Below are 12,104 nucleotides of genomic sequence, written 5' to 3'. Positions count from 1 at the left end.
TTGGTGTGGCCGTAAGAAAGGGATCTTATCACATTGTCCGCTAAAAGAAGTAGACATTTTAGTTTGGCTGGAAGATGGTCTTTCTTCTGCACCTACCCCACGGACACAACCTTTTTTCCCCTTCCCAACACGCCTATTCCCCTTTCCACCAGCAGCAGGCCTTTTTCCACTCATTTTGGTGGTTAACTAATTCACAACTCTGGAGTTGTTTGCACAAAAAAACAATGGATGGTAACCGAGCAGAGCTGAGTGGCCAAACTGTGGTATTAGGCCAAAACTATTGGCTGGGTTAGATGCAGAAAAAAATTATTTTTAATTTGCAACCTGATGGAGGTCAGTATAGATGGACTAATAGACCAAGTCCCACACACCGCTAGAAGCCCAAATATTTTTTCAGAGCTAGATGCAGAAAATTTTTTTATTCAATTTGCAACCTGATGGAGGTCAGTATAGATGGACTAATAGACCAAGTCCCACACACTGCTAGAAGCCCAAATATTTTTTCAGAGCTAGATGCAGAAAAAAATTATTTTTAATTTGCAACCTGATGGAGGTCAGTATAGATGGACTAATAGACCAAGTCCCACACACCGCTAGAAGCAAAAATATTTTTTCAGAGCTAGATGCAGAAAAAAATTATTTTTAATTTGCAACCTGATGGAGGTCAGTATAGATGGACTAATAGACCAAGTCCCACACACCGCTAGAAGCCCAAATATTTTTTCAGAGCTAGATGCAGAAAAAAATTATATTCAATTTGCAACCTGCTGGAGGTCAGTATAGAAGGACTAATAGAACAAGTCCCACACACTGCTAGAAGCCCAAATATTTTTTCAGAGCTAAATGAAGAAAAAAATTATTTTTAATTTGCAACCTGATGGAGGTCAGTATAGATGGACTAATAGACCAAGTCCCACACACTGCTAGAAGCCCAAATATTTTTTCAGAGCTAGATGCAGAAAAAAATTATTTTTAATTTGCAACCTGATGGAGGTCAGTATAGATGGACTAATAGACCAAGTCCCACACACTGCTAGAAGCCCAAATATTTTTTCAGAGCTAGATGCAGAAAAAAATTATTTTTAATTTGCAACCTGATGGAGGTCAGTATAGATGGACTAATAGACCAAGTCCCACACACCGCTAGAAAACCAAATATTTTTTCAGAGCTAGATGCAGAAAAAAATTATATTCAATTTGCAACCTGCTGGACGTCAGTATAGAAGGACTAATAGAACAAGTCCCACACACTGCTAGAAGCCCAAATATTTTTTCAGAGATAAATGAACAAAAAAATTATTTTTAATTTGCAACCTGATGGAGGTCAGTATAGATGGACTAATAGACCAAGTCCCACACACTGCTAGAAGCCCAAATATTTTTTCAGAGCTAGATGCAGAAAAAAATTATTTTTAATTTGCAACCTGATGGAGGTCAGTATAGATGGACTAATAGACCAAGTCCCACACACCGCTAGAAGCCCAAATATTTTTTCAGAGCTAGATGCAGAAAAAAATTATATTCAATTTGCAACCTGCTGGAGGTCAGTATAGAAGGACTAATAGAACAAGTCCCACACACTGCTAGAAGCCCAAATATTTTTTCAGAGCTAAATGAAGAAAGAAATTATTTTTAATTTGCAACCTGATGGAGGTCAGTATAGATGGACTAATAGACCAAGTCCCACACACTGCTAGAAGCCCAAATATTTTTTCAGAGCTAGATGCAGAAAAAAATTATATTCAGTTTGCAACCTGATGGAGGTCAGTATAGATGGACTAATAGAATGATGCTATGCCCAAAAGATTTTACTTCACTAGGTGCAGTAAAAAAATTGGTATTCTATACACAGGTGGTATATCTTGCAACACAGATAGGCTACTCCACTGACTAACACACTCTGCAATAGGCCAAAAAGGATTAGCTTTGCTAGATTCAGCCAAATGCTGTGAAAAAAACTTGCACAGCACTGGCACAGACCTGCCTGGCAAAAACTGATAGGAACTGATGTAACCTAGTCCTGAAAAGGACTCCAATTACAATTAGTCTTTACTCCCACAATCTATCTATTTAAGAGCACAGACCTGCCTGATAAAAGTCGTAGGAAATGCTGTAACCTAGTCCTTAAAAGGACTGCAATCACAACTATTCCCTACTCCCAAGCTATCTGTATATTTGTGCGAAAATTGGCTTGAAATTAACAAGGTATAGCGCACACAGCAACAGCGGTGCCGTCTAACACGCAGCTGCAGCAGTGAGAAAATGGTGGCGACGGGGAAAATGGCTTGGTCTTATAGGGCAAGGACATGTGACATACACTGCCAATCACACATGCCCTTGCTTGTGTGAAAAAAAGCACTTCGCTCCGTGTGTGCGCTGCTGATAGGCTGACAGATTGCACCTCCCCACTGCAAATGCGGGAAAGAGAAAAAAAAATGGAGATCTTCATTGTTCCTGCAGAGATCCATCCCCTGCCCCTCCCCCCGCCCGGCTGTACACTCAAACTGCGTATTAACATTAATTTTCATCATTACTGAGAAAAAATCCAGTTATGATTTTGGTGCACGAACAGTTATCGAACATAACCTCGAACAGCCGAATTTTTCTCAAATTGTTCGTGTTCGCCGACCGGCTCGAACACCGCCCAAAACAGCTCGAATTTGAGATTGGCGAACAGTTCGAGTAGAACAACGCTCATCTCTAGTATGCCGCTGCTGAATTGCCGGCTTTTCATGTTTCACTGTTGGCACTGTTCCCATCGATTTGGGCAATCACTGTAATGCCACAACCACCATGGCTGTGGCATTACAGTGAGTGGCAGACAATCCCTGCATGATTGGTGCTCTAAATAGCGCCAGACATGCAGGACACGCTTTTGGTGCACGAACAGTTATCGAACATAACCTCGAACAGCCGAATTTTTTGCAAATCGTTCGGGTTCGTCGAACAACTCGAACACCGCCCAAAACAGCTCGAATTTGAGATTGGCGAACAGTTCTAGTCGAACACCGCTCATCTCTAGTTATGATGTGGGAAGTGATGGGTATGGATTTAGTGGAAGAGTGTCAGTTTATGTGGGAGAATGGGATGCTTGCGGGTTCAATGAAGGAGGGAGTGGTGGTCTTAATCCATAAGAAAGGGGATAAAAGGTGTTTGAGTAATTGGAGGCCAATTACGCTTCTGAACGCCGATTACAAGGTATTCAGTAAAATTTTGGCGTGTCGGATGCGTGTGGTTGTAGCTGATGTGATTGGTAAAGATCAAGTGTGTGCAGTGCCTGGTAGATGTATGACGGATAATCTGTGTCTTTTAAGAGATGTGTTGTGGGATTGTAAAGTAAGAAAGCAGAAGTGTATGGTGATGGCTGTTGACTTTGAAAAGGCGTTTGATCGCGTGTCTCATGTGTTTCTATTTGAGGTTTTGCGTAGAATGGGTTTTCCGGAGAAATTTGTGCGTGCCGTGAGAGGATTGTATGGGGAGGTGGTGAGTGAATTTCTGGTGAATGGGTTTTTGAGTGAGAAAGTGTGTATTAGGTCTGGTGTGAGGCAAGGTTGTCCCATGTCACCGGTATTATTTGTGTGTGTGATTGAGCCACTGCTGTGTATGATTCGGAAAGAGAAAGTGGTGCGTGGTTTGTTAGTGCCAGGGAGTGGTGGAATGACTGTGAAAGTCTTAGGATATATGGATGATGTAGTAGTGGTGAGTGAGAGTGTGGCCTCTATGGAGAGAGTAAAATTGTTGTTGAATTTTTTTTGTGGCGCGTCAGCGTTTCGTGTGAATTGGAACAAATGCATGTTTAAATGTTTTGGTGACAATAGGATTAAGATGGATGGTGTGGCTGGTGTGGATGGTGCAATTAAAGTGTTGGGAGTTTTTTTTAATGATGATTTGAAAGGTTATGAGAGTTGGGATGAATGTGGTGAGCGGATTGTGCGGAAGATGAATTTTTGGAAGTTACGTTCTTTGTCTTTGGTAGGGAAGGTTCTTATTATTAAGGCTGTTATTCTCCCTATTTTGCTTTATGTTTCTTGTATTTTTCCAGTGCCCTATAGGAAAATTAAAAAAGTGGAGAAACTATTTTTTGTGGTTTTTTGGGGCAGTAGGATGGAAAGACTTAAGAGAGAGATTTTGTTTAAGCAATATTTGTATGGGGGACTGAAGTTTCCGAATATTGAAGTGTTTCTAACATTGCATTTTATTAAGACTACGGTCATTTTGATTGGGAAGAATAATAAAGGGGCATTTATGTGTAAGTATTTGGCTGGATGGATGCTGTATGGTCTGAATTGGGTGAAGCGTGATAAGAATGTGCCTGTTGCTTTTAAGTGTCCTGAGTGGTATGGTTTGATTGAGAAGTTTGTGAGGAAGAATGATTTGTTAGCAGTTGCAATGAAAGACTTTATGTTGGTTAAGAAGGTGATGGGGAAGATGTGTGTGAATGAGTGTGAGAGTAATGTGGTGGGATTGCGTTCTATGGAAGTTGCGCGGGTATGGAAGAAGTTAAGCATTCAAGGTGTGTCGAATAGACAGCGAGATATAGTATGGATGGGCCTTCATAATATTTTGCCAGTGAGGGATTTTCAGAAGAAAAGAGATCTCATAAGATCTGCAGTATGTCCAAGGGATGGTTGTGGAGCGAATGACACGGTGAGGCACCTTATGTGGGATTGTAATTTTGCGTATGATGTGTGGAAAGGTGTGGGTGGACTGTGTAAAGGGGTTGCTGGTGTGAAGTTTATTGATTGGAGAGTGGCTATGTTTGGTTTTGGTGCTAGTCGTCGTGGCCTAGAAAGGATGATGTGGTTTATTATGGTGTGTGTGCAGGAGAGCTTGTGGGATGTGAGAAATTTGTGTGTGTTTAAAAGAGTAAATTTAACAGTAAATGATTGTATTAGGTTGATCTTAGCAAGACTATATGTAATCTATTTGTGGGATACAAGAGAAGGTGGTGGTGGTGGAACAGATTCTGAAGGTGTGTGGAAATACCTTAAGTGGCAGGATATGGTTAAATACCGTTGATATTTTTTCTGGAAATTTCTCTGGCATAGGATTACTTGTTTGTATTTTTGTTGAATAATACTTTAATAAAGAAGCCACAATGATGTTTATGAAGTGGCAGTATAACTTATGACGAAGTCTGGTTAACTGTTTGCTTATATCTAAACCTGAGTGGTTTTAAAAAAAAAAAAAAATCTGTTCTTATCAGTTTAATATCTGATACGTCCCCTATCTGGGGACCATATATTAAATGGATTTTTAGAACAGGGAGATGGAAAAAGAGCTTGCTCTGTCCACTCCACGCATTGACCTGGTATTGCAGTATCTCCAGGACCGGTGCACCCCTTCTTTAATGCAGTTTCTAAAATCAGAAAGAATTGAATTCAATGTTTATTGTTCATTTTGCTTGTTTGTCGGATTTTGGGATGGACTCTTTGGCTTTGCTTTTCTTCTCCTCATTGGATTTTTCATGTTCAAAGTTGCAGAAGCCAGATGACAAGCTCATTTTGGTTCAACTTCAGCAACTGTGCATTGCATTGCCATGTAATGTAATGCAATGCTATCTATCTAGCTCTCCCTCTTTACTTCCTTTTGGATAAACAGACATATTAGGCAAGCATTTTGGAGCTTTCACCTAAATAACTACAGGTGGTGAGATAAGCTGCACAATATAATTGACCTTTCAGTATATTGTTGCACACACACCATCTATTTAGCAAATGCCCTTGTTATCAACAGCAGCCTTTTAAACTCACCTGAGCTAACAGGTATGTGCGCTGGTTACTCTGCTGCGCTTAAAATTTCTTTTTTGGTTTGCTACAATGCCTTTTCTGAAACGTTGTCTCCCTCTGCTGGAACACTGACTTCTTTCATTTAATGCCTGCAGACTATAAAAGAGAACCCAACCCAAAAAGTTTGGTTGATTAGTCTGTGGCATTCTGTTAAACTGTTGCTTATGGCGGTCTCTGTGAGCTTCTCAGTGACATTCAGCCAGCCAGGTATCCTGCCTGCAGTAGATGGAATGTGGCAATGGAACGCTGGCTGCGCGTGTCATAATAGGCTCTGAGCCTTTATATACCTGCGCACAGCAGCAGCCACCTTCAGTCTGCTGCTGGACAGCCAGCAGCAGCAGGAGAGGTAAGTAATCAGCAGCCCTCCTGCTAAGGGTAGACAGCTGCTCGTTCCACCCCACCCCCCGCCTTAATTGGTTCTCCTCCCTTCCAACGGTGTTTAGGCGGGTAGGAACAGCAGGGGGTGAGGGTGCTGTGTTTAAAGAGGTGGAGTTATGCAGATCTAAAACGCGTGGATTGCAGCAGCAGCAAGCCGAAAAGTGCAGGCATGTAAGGGATCTAGAGGTTGACAACATGTCTTCTTAACGGGAGTCCAGGAGCTCATCTCCACAAATGGACTTTTCAGGATCCTTGGGTGGCTCCGTAGTTCGAAACCAATTCTGGTTATCGCTTCTCGGACTTTTGGCTAAGATCAAGTGTAGTATCTGTTCTTATCAGTTTAATATCTGATACGTCCCCTATCTGGGGACCATATATTAAATGGATTTTTAGAACAGGGAGATGGAAAAAGAGCTTGCTCTGTCCACTCCACGCATTGACCTGGTATTGCAGTATCTCCAGGACCGGTGCACCCCTTCTTTAATGCAGTTTCTAAAATCAGAAAGAATTGAATTCAATGTTTTTTGTTCATTTTGTTTGTTTGTCGGATTTTGGGATGGACTCTTTGGCTTTGCTTTTCTTCTCCTCATTGGATTTTTCATGTTCAAAGTTGCAGAAGCCAGATGACAAGCTCATTTTGGTTCAACTTCAGCAACTGTGCATTGCATTGCCATGTAATGTAATGCAATGCTATCTATCTAGCTCTCCCTCTTTACTTCCTTTTGGATAAACAGACATATTAGGCAAGCATTTTGGAGCTTTCACCTAAATAACTACAGGTGGTGAGATAAGCTGCACAATATAATTGACCTTTCAGTATATTGTTGCACACACACCATCTATTTAGCAAATGCCCTTGTTATCAACAGCAGCCTTTTAAACTCACCTGAGCTAACAGGTATGTGCGCTGGTTACTCTGCTGCGCTTAAAATTTCTTTTTTGGTTTGCTACAATGCCTTTTCTGAAACGTTGTCTCCCTCTGCTGGAACACTGACTTCTTTCATTTAATGCCTGCAGACTATAAAAGAGAACCCAACCCAAAAAGTTTGGTTGATTAGTATGTGGCATTCTGTTAAACTGTTGCTTATGGCGGTCTCTGTGAGCTTCTCAGTGACATTCAGCCAGCCAGGTATCCTGCCTGCAGTAGATGGAATGTGGCAATGGAACGCTGGCTGCGCGTGTCATAATAGGCTCTGAGCCTTTATATACCTGCGCACAGCAGCAGCCACCTTCAGTCTGCTGCTGGACAGCCAGCAGCAGCAGGAGAGGTAAGTAATCAGCAGCCCTCCTGCTAAGGGTAGACAGCTGCTCGTTCCACCCCACCCCCCGCCTTAATTGGTTCTCCTCCCTTCCAACGGTGTTGAGGCGGGTGGGAACAGCAGGGGGTGAGGGTGCTGTGTTTAAAGAGGTGGAGTTATGCAGATGTAAAACGCGTGGATTGCAGCAGCAGCAAGCCGAAAAGTGCAGGCATGTAAGGGATCTAGAGGTTGACAACATGTCTTCTTAACGGGAGTCCAGGAGCTCATCTCCACAAATGGACTTTTCAGGATCCTTGGGTGGCTCCGTAGTTCGAAACCAATTCTGGTTATCGCTTCTCGGCCTTTTGGCTAGGATCAGGTGCAGTGATCTAACGGTTGCTGCCTTGGTCTCGGCTAGGAGGTGCCTGGGGTACCCGACTTGTTGGCCTTGGGGGATCGCTCTCTCTTAACGGAGGGAGCTTCACCCCCTTGCAGCTATTGGCAGGTCGGCTTAGTCCCCGGACAACGGGGAGCGATCGCGTCTTGTCTTCGGGGCGACCCGAGGAAATAAGGGCGTTTTCCTTTGCTGAGCTTTATCGCTTAGTGGGCTGTGTAAGTTCTTGTGGTACCCCTCCCTCGGTCTTGGGTTTGTTCCTGCTTTTGTGGGATTCATTCCCTTGTTACTATTGGGGGAGGGCTTAGTCCCTGAGGTCCGAAAATGCCTTTTTCTTTTGGATTTGCGGTGGGGGAGACTCCACTGTGACAGTCCTTTAGAATCATGGTGGATGAATGCCAGCGCCATGAGAAGAATCTGCAGTACATCGTGCATGAGATTCTTTTTGGGTTCTTCCACCTGGAGCGAGATAAGATCCTGTGTCTTTACGATCAGGAATTCCGTGGGCGATATACCATTTCCTTTATGGCTAAATCATGCTGTGATAATATCCATGCAGCACTGATGGTTGCGGACAAGGACGATGAGAGACTGAACGGGCTGAGCTTTGACTTCCTGTACGGTGAAGAGGAAGTACCCTTGGTGATCTTCATGTACAGCCAATTCGTCTCTGAGGGCGATATCGAAACCTTTTTGAAGCGTTACTGCAAGTCAGTGCGCTTCTCACATGATATCCTCAACTCCCAGCGCTTCTGGAATGGGAAGAGGAAATACCTGGTGAAGTTCCATCCAGATCAGAGCGGCATTGGTGGTCTTCACCACCCGCCTGCTAATTTTGCCATTGGTAATGTCAGGGGATTCCTACGCTACCCAGGAATGCCCCTTCAATGCCGGAATTGTCATGAATATGGGCATACACGAGAAAATTGTACAAGGGCTCATGTAGTCTTTTGCAACAAGTGCGGTAAGAGTGGGCACACCTCCGCTACGTGTGACTCTGAGATCGTATGTAACCTATGTGGGAAGGCAGGTCATGCCTTCAGGAATTGTCCGAGCAAAAAGTCAAAAACATATGACATGTTTAAATCAGGTCAACTGACTATCCAAGAATACTTCGGAGGGAGTATTACTACACCTGCCCCTGGACCTGGGTTGGCGCACGCTGATGGGTCCGGACCAAATCCTTCAACGGCTCCGCCAGAGGGCACGCTGGTAGTTCCACAGAAGGACGGTCGTAGGGGATCCATAAGATTAACCGAGGGTTCGCTCTCTGTGGAATTGATCGATGTTCTGGCTCTAGATGTTGCCGTATCTCAGAGTCAAGAGGAAGGGTCCTCATCCAGCATGAATGCACCACCGGCATTATGTGGAACTGAGGAGACCTCTAGTACCCCGATTAAGCAAGCACCCAGATTCGCCACACCATCATCGGTGATCTTGGGTAAGGGCAAAAAGGGTACGCTCCTTAATCGATCAACCAGTGTGTCGGAAAGAGAGACCTCTAGGGCGCGAAGTAAAAAGGACCCGGCTAAGACCCAGTCGAGCCCTGGTCCTCAAACCAGAAGTCGCAGTAGTTCCGTGACCAGACCAGAGGACAAGACGACACAGAGGGATGACACCCGTTCCATAGACCAGACCGCCATGAGGACTGCAGATGCACAGGACTTGGAAAAGATGGACAGCTCCCAGCCTCTGAAAAGGCAACGGGAGGACGTAAAGCAACCTGATATCCAAAGAAAACACGGATGTCGAGGTCCAGATGAGGAGCCAAAAGTGGATGATGCCTTTTTGCCTGCTTCAGATCCCGGTAATATTAAACAAATCCTGACCCTGGAGATGCGGAGGAGGAGGTGCCGTGTATTGACTTCTTCCCATCTTCAGATCCTGATTCTTCTTAATGTCTGTTCCTCTTAAAATCTCCTCACTAAATGTGAGGTCCCTAAAGAGCCCTACACGTAGGGCTGCTTTATTTTCTTATTTAGAGACATTGGACTTTGATTTCTGCTTTCTACAAGAATGTGGTATACAGAGTCATTTAAATTATAAGGACTTAAAAGAAGACTGGAAACTGGGCGCTTCTGTGTGGTCCGGTGCTAACGACTGTCGTGCTGCCGGAGTTGGACTACTTTGCCGTGGACATTCTACCATCATTCAATCTGTGACTGAAATTATACCTGGCAGAGCTATTTTAATACATCTTGTTTTTAATGGACTTTCTTTACGTTTATTAAATGTGTACGCTCCTCCTGGGAAGCAGGAAAGGGCGGATTTACTTGAAATATTGCCATTATTTTGTGTTGGGTCAACCCCCCTGCTAGTGGGAGGAGATTTTAATTGTTTACGTGATGGGGAATCCCGGCAGGGTGGGGATGTGAATCGTAAAGACCGTACCTCCTATTTGTTGAAAAGTTTAATTGATGATTTTAGATTACAGGACTGCTGGAAGGAACTCTTGCCGGCGGATCCAGGTGTTACATGGTCCAATGGAAGAGTTTCTTCTAGAATTGATTTCATATTTGCTTCTACTGCCTTTAAACCTTGTAAATGTTTTCTTTTATCTAATTTATTCTCTGATCATAACGTTTTATCTGTGTTTTTAGAGTTAGCAGGGGAACAAAATACCTCAAGAGGCCCATGGAGATTAAATACAACTCTCCTAGAGGATATTGATATTCAAAAGAGGTTTGTGCAGGCCTACCAGTGCTGGCAATCAAAGAGAGACCCCCGCGCCTCGATGCTGGATTGGTGGGAGAGCATTAAACCTAAGATTAAATTATTTTTTATTAAGGCAGGGAAAATGAAAGCAAAAAAGAAAAAGCAGTGGTTTTATGTTTTTAATATGAGATTACAAGTACTCTTTAAACTAAAAGAAGTTGGTATTGATGTGGATGATGATATTGCAAATCTTAAATCTGAAATAAAAAATGCTCTTAATGAAAAAGGAAAACAAATAATTTTTAACTCCCATGTACAGCACCTGGAGGAAGGAGAGAAATGCTCTCGATTCTTCTTCAAAAAGGTAATGGGGAGGAGGGACGCAATCCTAAATCTTGAAGGTGAAAATGATATTAAGGGTATGTTAGGAAAAGCTTTTAATTTTTATCAACTTCTTTTTAACACTAAAGTTATAGATCCATCCTTTTTAGAGTATGCTATTAATTCCCTTGATTTTAAGTTAGATATTTTAGACCATGGTGTTTTATCTAGGGATCTCACCAGTGAGGAACTTTTACAGATTTTTAAAAGTTTCTCCAGTGGGAAAGCCCCTGGGGAAGACGGTCTACCGATTGAGTTTTATCTGACTTTTTGGGGAATTTTAAAGAACGATATGTTTTTATTGTTTAAAGAAGCTTTTAATACTAATAAATTACCCCCATCTTGGAGGAGAGGTCTGGTATCTTTAATATATAAAAAAGGGGATAGGAGCCAACTTAAAAACTGGCGGCCTATTACGCTTTTAAACCTTGATTATAAAATTTTAGCTAAACTTATTGCAGTCCGTTTAAAACCCTTTATAGCCAAATTAATTCACCCTCACCAGGTATGTGGTGTTCCCGGAAGAACCATAGCTGAGTCCCTCAACATAATTAGGGATACCATATGGTATTCAAAAGAGAGAAGTCAAAACCTTGCTATTTTATCCTTAGACTTTGAAAAAGCTTTTGACAGGGTATCGCATGAATTTCTTTTTATGGTTCTTAAAAAAATGGCATTTCCAGAGAAAATTTTAACCCGCATTATGCTTTTATATCATTCTTGTTTTAGTCAAATTTCTGTAAATGGGTTTTTAACGAAGGGGGTTCCTCTATTATCAGGGGTGAAACAAGGGTGCCCTCTCTCACCACTGCTCTTTATCTGTGTTATGGAACCACTATTAACCATACTGAGAAAAGATAAAGTAATTAAAGGGGTACCTATTCCCGGGAGTAGGGGTATGCAACTTAAAGCCCTAAGTTACATGGATGATGTTACCATACTATGTCCAGATTCCACATCTCTGAGGAGGGTATTGAGAAACACACAATTTTTCTGTGAAGCCTCAGGTTTTAAATTAAATATAGATAAATGTGACTGTTTTAATGTGGGGGGATGGGACTCCTCTTTGACCCCTGGGATAGTGATACAGAAAAATCACATAAAAATTTTAGGAATTATTTTTAACCAAGCCAATGAGGGGGACCCTAACTGGGACTCTGCAATGGATAAAATAGAAAAAAAGATCTCATTGTGGAATTTAAGGAACCTTAGTATGGAAGGTAAAATTCTAATTATTAAAGCCGTTTTAATTCCCATTATGTTGTATGT

General features: G+C 42.4%; 2 non-coding genes across 2 annotated transcripts; both read left to right on the top strand.

Moving 5' to 3' along the window:
- The first annotated feature begins 5,155 nt into the window (after positions 1-5,155).
- Positions 5,156-5,345, top strand: LOC141179773 (U2 spliceosomal RNA). Its single transcript, XR_012255746.1, has one exon. It is a non-coding gene; the product is annotated as a U2 spliceosomal RNA (small nuclear RNA).
- A 1,109-nt stretch (positions 5,346-6,454) lies between these two features.
- LOC141179649 (U2 spliceosomal RNA) lies at positions 6,455-6,645 on the top strand. The gene has a single exon (XR_012255644.1). It is a non-coding gene; the product is annotated as a U2 spliceosomal RNA (small nuclear RNA).
- The last annotated feature ends 5,459 nt before the right edge of the window (positions 6,646-12,104 follow it).

The sequence above is a fragment of the Phyllobates terribilis genome, unplaced genomic scaffold (genome assembly GCF_046119375.1).
Source record: "Phyllobates terribilis strain yellow unplaced genomic scaffold, ASM4611937v1 Scaffold_30__1_contigs__length_15301838, whole genome shotgun sequence".
NCBI lineage: Eukaryota > Metazoa > Chordata > Amphibia > Anura > Dendrobatidae > Phyllobates > Phyllobates terribilis.
Note: the sequence above shows the minus strand (reverse complement) of the source record. Positions and strands in the feature narration are given on the sequence as shown.